Genomic DNA, 9957 nt, shown 5'->3' with positions numbered 1-9957 from the left:
GGAATCCAATCAAAAAACCTGGATAGTAATCCACACACCTATAAACACCTTATTTTTTAACAAAGAAGCTAAAATTATACAATGGAAAAAAAAGCATCTTCAACAAATGGTGCTGGCATAACTAGTTGCCAACATGTATAAAAATGAAAATGCATCCATATCTATCCCTATGGACAAAACTCAAGTCCTAATGGATTAAAAACCTCAATATAAATCCAACCACGCTGAACCCGATAGAAGAGAAACTAGGAAGTATAACCCCAGTAGCACAGACACTGAGATCAACTATAAATAAATGGAACCTCCTGAAAATGAGAAGCTTCTGTAAAGCAAAGAACACAGTCAATAAGACAAAAAGGTAGCCTACTGAATGGGAAAAGATCTTCACCAATCCCACATCAGATAAAAGTCTGATCTCCAAAATATATAAAGAACTCATGAAATTAAAAATCAAAATTCCAAATAATCCGATTACAAACATGGTACAAAACTAACTAAACAGAGAATTCTCAACAGAAGAAGTTCAAATGGCCAAAAGACAGTTAAGGAAATGTTCAACATTCTTAGTCATTAGGGAAATGCAAATCAAAATGACTCTGAGGTACCACCTTATACCAGTCAAAATGGCTACGATCAAAAACACCAATGATAGCTTATGTTGGAGAGGATGTGGAATAAGGGGAACACTCCTCCATTGCTGGTGGGAATGCAAACATGGTTGACCACTCTGGAAATCAGTATGGCGGTTTCTTACAGATTTGGGAATCAACCTACCTCAAGACACAGCAATACCATTTTTTGGCATGTACCCAAAGGATGCTCAAACATAGTACAAGTTAAACTATGTTCATAATAGCATTATTTGTAATAGCCAGAACCTGGAAACAACCTAGATGCCCCTCAACCAAAGAATGAATAAAGAAAATGTGGCACATTTACACATTAGAGTACTTCTCAGTGGTAAAAAAAAATGGCATCTTGAAATTTGCATCCAAATGGATGGAACTAGAGAAAACCATTCTGAGTGAGGTAATCCTGACCCAGAAAGATGAACATGGTTTGTACACACTCATAAGTGGATACTAACTATAAAGTAAATGATAAAGAGCCTACAGTCCATGACTCTAGAGAAGCTAAATAACAAGGTGAACCCTAAGAAAAGCATACATAAATTCACCTGGAAAGGGGAAATAGACAAGCTTGCCTGACAAAATTGGGAGCATAGCGATAGGGGAGAAAGGAGGGCAGAAGGGAAGGGGAGGGGGAGGATACCTTGAGGAAATGGAATAGTTGAGATGGGGGAAGGACAGAGATGAGAGTAAGGAAAGAGATATTTTGGTTGAGGGAGCCATTATGGGGCTACCAAGAAGCTTGGCACAAGGGAAATTCCCAGGAATCCACCGGATGACCCCAGCTAAGACCCTAAGGAATAGAGAAGAGGGTGCCTGAACTAGCCTTGTCCTGTAGTCAGATTGGTGAACATCTTAAATGTCACCATAGAACCTTCATCCAGAAACTGATGGAACAAGAAACAGAGCCCACAGCATAGCTGACCACCCAAACTCCAGTTGAAGAGTGAAAATATGAGCAAAGAGGTCATGACCATGATAGGGACACCCACTGAAACAGTTTAACTGAGCTAATGGGAGCTCACCAACTCTAGCTGGACAGGGAAGGACCCTGAATAGGACTAAGATAGACCCTCCAAATGTTGGCGACATTTGTGTGACTGGAGCAGACTGATGGGCCACTGGGAGTGGCACCAGAATTTATCCCTACTGATTGTACTGGCTTTTTTTTTTGGATGGATACCTTGCTCAGCCTCGATATAGTAGGGAGGGCCTTGGGCCTTCCCCAAAGCAATGTGCCTTACCCTCTCTGAGGAGTGGATAAGGGTAGGGTGGGAGGGTATATGGAGGGAATGGGAGGAGGGGAGGGAGTGGGAACTGGGATTGGTATGTAAAATGAAAAAGGATAGTTTGTCTTCATTTTTTAAATACACACACACACATACATATGGAGCAAGAGAGAAAGAGCAAGGCAGAGGCTGGTTATCCTTTGCTTTATGTCTAATATCCACTTATGAATGAGTACATACTGTGTATAGAAGAAGCTGCGGGCTGCTTCCCACCTCCCAGCTCCCAGTCACTGGCTAGCTTTACCCAAAATAATTACACAGAAACTGTATTCTTTTAAACACTGCTTGGCCCATTAGCTCTAGCTTCTTCCTGGCTAACTCTCACATCTTGATTAACCCATTTCTAATAATCTGTGTAGCACCACAAGGTGGTAGCTTACCAGGAAGATTCTCAACCTGCTTCCTTCTCAGAGGGGAGAGGCATGGAGTTTTCTCACTTCCCTTTTCCGCCAGCATTCTGTTCGGTCTACTCCATCTATCTAAATTCTGCCCTATCAGGCCAAGCAGTTTCATTTATTAATTATCCAATGAAAGCAACAGATAGATAAAGACCCTCCTACATCAACTGTGCTTGTCTTTCTGGGTCTGAATTTCCTCACTCAGGATGGTTTTCTCTAATTCCATCCATTTGCATGCAAATTTCAAGATGAAATTGGTTTTTTTTGCCACTGAGTAGTACTCTAATGTGTAAATGTACCATATTTTCTTTATTAATTCTTCAGTTGAGGGCCATCTAGGTTATTTCCAGGTTCTGACTATTATGAATAATGCTGCTATGAACATAGTTGAGCAAATGTCCTTGTGGTGTGAGTGTTCATTCTTTCAGTATACGTCCAAGACCCCAGAGACACTAGGTAACAAGGAGAATCCTAAGAGGGGCATACATGGATACCCCTGGGAAGGGGAAATAGGCAAGAACTTCTGAGAAAAGTGGGAATGTTAGGGGGAGAATAGAGGGTGGAAAGTGATGGAGAGAAGAGAGTGAAGGAGGTAGAAAAACATGAGGGAACTAGATGTCCAAGATAGGGGAAGGACAGAGGCCAACATGGCTAACTACATCCCCGTAAAACCTGAGAGAGTTTACAAAGGAATTCTATAAAAAAAAAAAAAGAGAGTTAAGCATGACGTCTTGGAAACTGTAATTTTTTTAGACTTGCTCTGTTTGCTAGAAGCAAGAAAAGGCATGAGAAGTCTTCCTGATTCAACATTAGCAGCAAAAACAAACAAACAAACATCTAACTTCTTTAAGAAATGGCAGCTTCCTGGTTCATGCTAGTTGCAAGAACAGCTCTGCCTTTCAGGCCAAGCACTTGAATGGGGTTTGTGGGCAGAGTGTTGCAAGTTACTTGGTGTCAGTATGGACCAACTGCTTACCATAGTTGAGGTGGTGATCGTGGTTCCCATCCTGTGGTCCCAGAGCTGTTGATAAGATACCTCCACCATATTGAAAGCCTGAGAGAGGTGAAGCCAGCATCCAGTGCTTCCACAACCATACTGCTTAAAATTTTAAAGTGCTCCTGGTCAGAAAATTATTACAGATACATAATAAAGAGAGATTCAGACAGAAATAATCTCCTAGTGGGTCAAAGTGTGTTTTTGAAAAATGTATGTAGGTTTGGGAGAGAGAAGAAAAAGAATATAGAGAGTTATAAAAAGAAATAAATCATTTAAAAAATAAGACAGTCTGTAAAGAGACAGAGTACAGACAGTCATAGATTAAAGGAGTAAAGAAAAATAAACCACATAGAGATGGAATATACACAGAGAGTCTGGATTATGTGTATTATTGTGTTTTCTTTGAATTTTTTTGACTGCAGAAAGACATTTGATTCTGGGGACTACTAAGATAAACCAATATATACTTTAAAGGTATCTTGACTTCAAAATTTGGGTCTAAGGATATGTTTCTTTGGAAAAGAGGTTCTGCTTTTGTTTCCACAGAAGATGAGAACTTGTGAATTACTTACAGACTAATGTGGTTTTTTTAAAACAAGATCCCCAAAACGTCTCTGTGAACCCCAAAATACTTTGCCCAACAAAAAGCAAGAAGCAGTTTGAAGAGAACTACACCCAATTTCCCATATATTGTTTATTAATGTTTGTTTACATTTAAAGTGGGATATGCTAGAGATGAATACTTTGCATTGGTATGGATCTTGGTTTATTGATACAAATTTAAGGTCAATTTTGTTATATTTTTGCTCTTGATTAAGGTATTGTGCTTGTGCAGGTCATTTAAAAAATGTAATGTATAATTAAGAAATATGGGTTAATAGATAGTCATCTATAATAGTCAAATTTGTAGTCATGTTAGATTTTCTAGATTGCGAAGATATACTTCAGCTGGATAGGTAGTCTTCAAACCTTTCAAAGACTAACAGAATATGGCACTTAATTTTTTTTAAAAACTTAGGACTTTTCATGACAATGAGACACATCTGCTCCGGGCAGCAATAATCTACTTTAAGAGGATGATGGATATTGAAAAGGCTCCTTATGGAGTTGATTAGTCATTTGGGCAAGAAACTGCTCTTGTCTGGACTGCTTGATTTTATCCTGTATGGACTGGACATGCAGGACACACAGAAAAATGACTACTGAACTTGCCTAATGGTGAGATCCTTCAGGGTTCCTGCTTCATGAAAGAGTCTGCCAGACATTCTGCAGGACACAGAAGAAAGTGACTGACAAGCTGTCAATATAGGTGGAACTGTCTTTGACATTTTCTACTTCAAGGAAAAGTCTTTTGGATACTATGGGCCTGTAAGCTGAAGATGGATGCCCCAATGTTACAGAAGAACTTTGGGTGAATGTCCAAGCAGCAAATGTCTCTGTCATTTCTAGAATATTGGAAGTTGCTTACAATGCACTTTCTATTTACTTAGCTAATACTATTATATCTTTCTGGAATCTTTGATAGAATGGAAGAATAGATAGTCATAGTTTTCCTTAGTTATGATAAAAGATAAAGTAGATATAAATATTGTAACTGTAATTCTTGCTTAATACCTGTTTTGTTATATGTAATTTTACTATGTTAAAGTTAAAACCTTCATTTTTATTTGGACAGCAAAGGGGAAATGGTGTGGGCAGTCCTTCTCTATATGTGTTGCTTTTATTGCTTAATGAATAATGCTGCTTTGGCCTACAGCAGCGTAGAATTGAGTAAGGCAGGAATTCTAAGCAGATAGAGGAGGAAAGAAAGGGAATCAGGGAGACACCGTGTAGCTGCCAGAGAATGATGCCGGTGTGCTGGTACTGATAAACTACGAGCCTTGTGGTAAAATATAAAATAATAGAAATGGGTTAATTTAAGATATAAGCACTAGCTAGCAATATGTCTAAGTGATTGGCCAAGCAGTGTTTTAATTAATACAGTTTCTATGTGATTATTTTGGGTCTGGACATCCAGGAAACAAACAAGCAGTCTCTGCCTACAAGGGAGAACAAGGAAAGAAATATCTCTATTGAGGGAGCCATTATGGGGCTAGCAAGAAACCTGGAACTAGGGAAATCCCTAGGAATCCCCAAGGATGAACCTAGTTAAGGCCCTAATCAATAGTGTAGAGGGTACCTGAACTGGCCTTCCCCTGTAATCAGATTGATAACTACCTTAATTGTCATCATAAAAACTTCATCCAGCAACTGATAGAAGTAGATGTAGAGATCCACAGCTAGCACTAGGCCGAACTCCCAAAGTCCAGATGAAGAGAGTGATGAGTAATAATATGAGCAAAGTCAAGACCATCATGGGGATACCCACATAAACAGCTGACCTGAGCTAGTGGGAGCTCACTGACTCTGGACTGACAGCAGGGGAACGTGCATAGGACTGAACTAGGACCTCTGAATGTGGGTGACAGTTGTGTGGCTGGGGAAGTCTGTAGGGCCACTGGCCACTGGCCACTATGGGACCAGGATTTATCCCTATTGCTTGAACTGGCTTTTTGGAGTCCATCCTCTTTGGAGGGATACCTTGCTCATCCTAGATATAGGGAGGAGGGGGGAACATGATCCTGCCTCAAAGTAATACACCAGACTTTGTTGATTCCTCATGGGAAGCCTTACCCTCTCTGAGGAGTAAATGGGGGTGGGGTAAAGGGAGGTGGGGGAGTGGGAAGAGTGGAGGGAGAAGGAACTGGGATTGGTATGTAAAATGATTAAATATTTTTTAAAAGACAATAAAAAAAATCTATATGCATATGGACATGGTGTAGTGATGAGGCGAGCAGGCCTGCTTTTCATTCCCGTCTGGCTTCTACACGGCTAGCTTAGCCCTGGAAATAACAACACACAAACTGTATTCATTTAATCACTGCCTGGCCCATTAGTTCTAGCCTCTTATTGGCTAACTCTCACATCTTGCTTACCCATATCTAGTAATCTGTGTATCACCACAGGGTCGTGGCTTATCAGGAAGATTCTAACCCACATCCATCTCGGACCGGAGCTTCATGGCAGTCCTGACTCCGCTTTCTTTCTCCCAGCATTCTGTTTGGTCTACTCCACCTACCTATGTTCTGACTATCAGGCCAAGCAGTATTCTTTATTAATTAACCAATGAAAGCAACAGATAGATAGAAGACCCTCCTACATCATTTCCCCTTTTTTTCTGTTTAAACAAAAAAGAAAGGCATTGATATAAATTTTTCTTCGTTAATATAAATTTAAGGTCAATTTTGTTATATGTATATGTATTTCTGATATTGATTAAGGTATTGTAATTGTGTAGTTCATTTTAAAATGTAATGTATAATTAGGAAATATAGGTTGCTAATAGATAATCATCGATAATAGTAAAGCTTGTAGTCATGTTAGTTAGATTTTCTAGATATATAGAGATAGATTTCAGTTAGATAGACATTCTTCATATCTTTCAAAGACTACAAAATATGGCATTTAAAATGTTTTAATAACTTAGGGTTTTTCATGACAATGAGACACGTCTGCTCCTGGCAGCACCAATCTACTTCAAGAGGAAGATGGGCATCAAAGAGGCTCCTTATGGAGTTGGTTAGCCATTTGGGCAAGAAACTGCTCTTGCCTGGACTGTTGCATAAACTGGACACAGAGAACCCACAGAGAGAGGATTACTGAACTTGCCTAAAGGTGAGATGGTCTTTTGGGGTTTCTGATTCATAAGAGTCTGCGAGACATTCTGCAGGACACAGCAGATAGTGACTGAACTGCCTTTGAAATTTCCTGCTTCATGGAAATGTCTGCTGGATACTATGGGCCTGAAGGCTGAAGATGGATGCCCCAATGGTACAAAAGAACTTTGGGTGACTGTCCAGGCAGCGAGCCATCTCTGTTATTTCTAGAGTTTAAAAGTTGCTTATTTCTTGTTTGCTTAGGTAATATTATATCCTTCTGGAGTCTTTGATGGAGTTAAAAAATGGTTAGTTATAGTTTTCCATTGTTATGATGAAGATAAAATCGATATAAATATTATAACTCTAATTCTTGCTTGATAACTGTTTTGTTATATGTAATTTTAATATGTATGTTAAAGTTAAAGCCTTCCTTTTTGCTTAAACAGAAAACGGGGAAATGATGTAGGGGGGTCTTTTGTCTATGTGTTAATTTCATTGGTCAAATAAAGAGACTGCCTTGGCCTTTTAATAGGGCAGAAAATTAGGTGGGTGGAGTAGACAGAACAGAATGCTGGGAAGAAGGCAATGAGGCAGCCTCCATGCTTCTCCTACCCAAGATGGACGGTGGTTAGAATCTTCCCGGTAAGCCACCTCTTCATGGTGGTACACAGATTATTAGAAATGGGTTAATCAAGATGTGAGGGTTAGCCAATAAGAGGCTAGAGCTAATGAGCCAGGCAGTGTTTAAATGAATACAGTTTTCGTGTAATTATTCTGGGGCTAAGCTAGCCTTGCGGGAGCCGAATGGGACAAAAAGCAGGCCTGCTCACCTCATCACTACAACTGGGTTTCTCTGTATATCCCTAGCTGTCCTGGAATTTCTCTCTAGATCAGGCTAGCCTCGAACTCAGAAATCTGCCTCTCTTCCTCCCAAGTGCTGGAATTCAAGGTGTGTGCCACCGCTCACCAGTGGATAAAATATGTTTGTTTATCTAGATTACATTAAAAAGCAACTGTATGTGTGAGAATTTTAATTTGGCAGCAGAGGGCTGTGACTTAATGCCCTAAGATTGATAGGAGGGAAGTTCATGAGGCATTCCCTTCCTTGTGGATATATAAGCAGTTATCAGTTACTAGTAGGTAGAGGCTCAGCATATATAAGCAGTTCCCATTTGCTAGAATGGAGAGGGTCAAGAGGTCGTGTTCCTCCTTGAGGATGTATGAGCAGTTAGCAGTCAACACCACAGAATCCATTTTAGGTCAGAGAAAACAGGCCACAATAATGTCATATAGTATATAGTCGTTTAACTTAAATAGGAGATGAGTTGGGGGAATAACTGAATGTTCTGCTTTTGTGAACAAAAGTTCCCAGAAATATAATGCATCTTTAAGCAAACTTTCTGCAACACTGATTAACTAACTGATTAGGATGTCAATGATTGTGGAGAGTTTGAGATGCTGTAAGCCCAGAGCCAAATTATCTCTGGCTTTTTTTTGGTCTCTAAATAGCCATCTGTTGCCCTCCTCCCTACTTGACCTTTGTGACCATAAGCAAATCATTTGAGATACACAGACTGAGCACTAGTTTTTCTTTGGAATGTATAAACAGAGCACTCATTTTCCAGCCAAGCAAAAAGCTGAGAAAACTATCTGAGAGCTTTTACCTGCCTACCCAATGTTTCTACCAATGTACTTTAATGTCCTTCCGACTTTCTTTGCTCTGCTACTAGAAAAATTGATGAAACTGCTTCTACATTGGAATGTGGTATTTGGGGTAATCTAAATTTGTGTTCCTGGACCATGGTCATTATATTTGGCTCCAGAATAAATTATTTTTTATCCTCTTTGTATGGAGAATTATTGACAATTTAGATTGAAATATTGTACAAAAATGTCCCCAATGAAATAGTGTTGAGACATGAAACCCAAAGGAACCTATTGTACCATGAATACACTAACCTCATCACACAGAATCTCACAGAATCATAACTAAATAGCCCATTTGGGGGTAATGTGAACTTTAAGAGGCAGTGAGTAGTTGGAGGAAGTAGACCATAGCGGGTGTACTTTTGAAGGGTAATTTTGTTGGTGTTCATCTCTCTCCCCTTCCTCTCCTCCTCCCACTTCCTCTGCTCTTCACCACCCATCCTTCCTTCCTGACCACCATGAAATGAGCAGTCTTGCTCCATCATATACTCCCAATAAAAGTGTCCTACATTACCTTAGATGGAGAAACAACAGAGGCAAGTGACTATGGACTGAATCACCTGAAACCATAAACCGGTGTGCAAGTGTAAACCAAATTAACCCTTTTCTCCCCAACTTGCCTTTTGGCCATGATGTTTCATCTCAGCAATAGAAACCCTAACTAAGACAGGGAGGAAAGAGCTTGATTTGGCTCAGACTCCTAGGTATGGTCCATCATGGAGGCAAATCAAGGTCAGAACCTAAAAGCAGGTCTATTTGCTATTTCATGCAGAATTCCACAAAGGGAACTCACTCTAAGTCAACGAAGTACAACAGAATTCATGAAGTAATGCTGCTTGGTAGTTTGCTCAAAGGGTCACGATTAGCTAGCATTTTATACAGCTCAGGCCCACCTACTCAGGGAACGGTGCCACCTACAGTGGGCTGGACTCTCTCCTACATCAATTCATGGCAATCCCTACAAACATGACCACAGGCCAATCTGACTGGGGAAATCCCCCAAATCAGACTCCCTTCTCAGGCTACTCCAGACTGGGTCCAGTTAACTCTAACTAGGGCACCCTAACAGGGTTTCTGGTTTGCTTGATGTATGCATATAGGTGTACAATATTAAGCATGTGGTGGTCTTTGTGATGATAATTTGTTTAACTATGAAAAGATGTGTTGCACTTCCTTAACTATATAAAGATGTGTTGCTATTTTATCTTGCCTGTCTAAGGCACCTGATTGGTCTAATAT

This window comes from Microtus oregoni, unplaced genomic scaffold, assembly GCF_018167655.1.
Source record: "Microtus oregoni isolate MIOR12 unplaced genomic scaffold, Mior012 000067F_ref0000223, whole genome shotgun sequence".
In the NCBI taxonomy this organism is placed as follows: Eukaryota; Metazoa; Chordata; class Mammalia; order Rodentia; family Cricetidae; genus Microtus; species Microtus oregoni.
The sequence above is the reverse complement of the archived record's forward strand: the minus strand, read 5'-3'. Positions refer to the sequence as shown.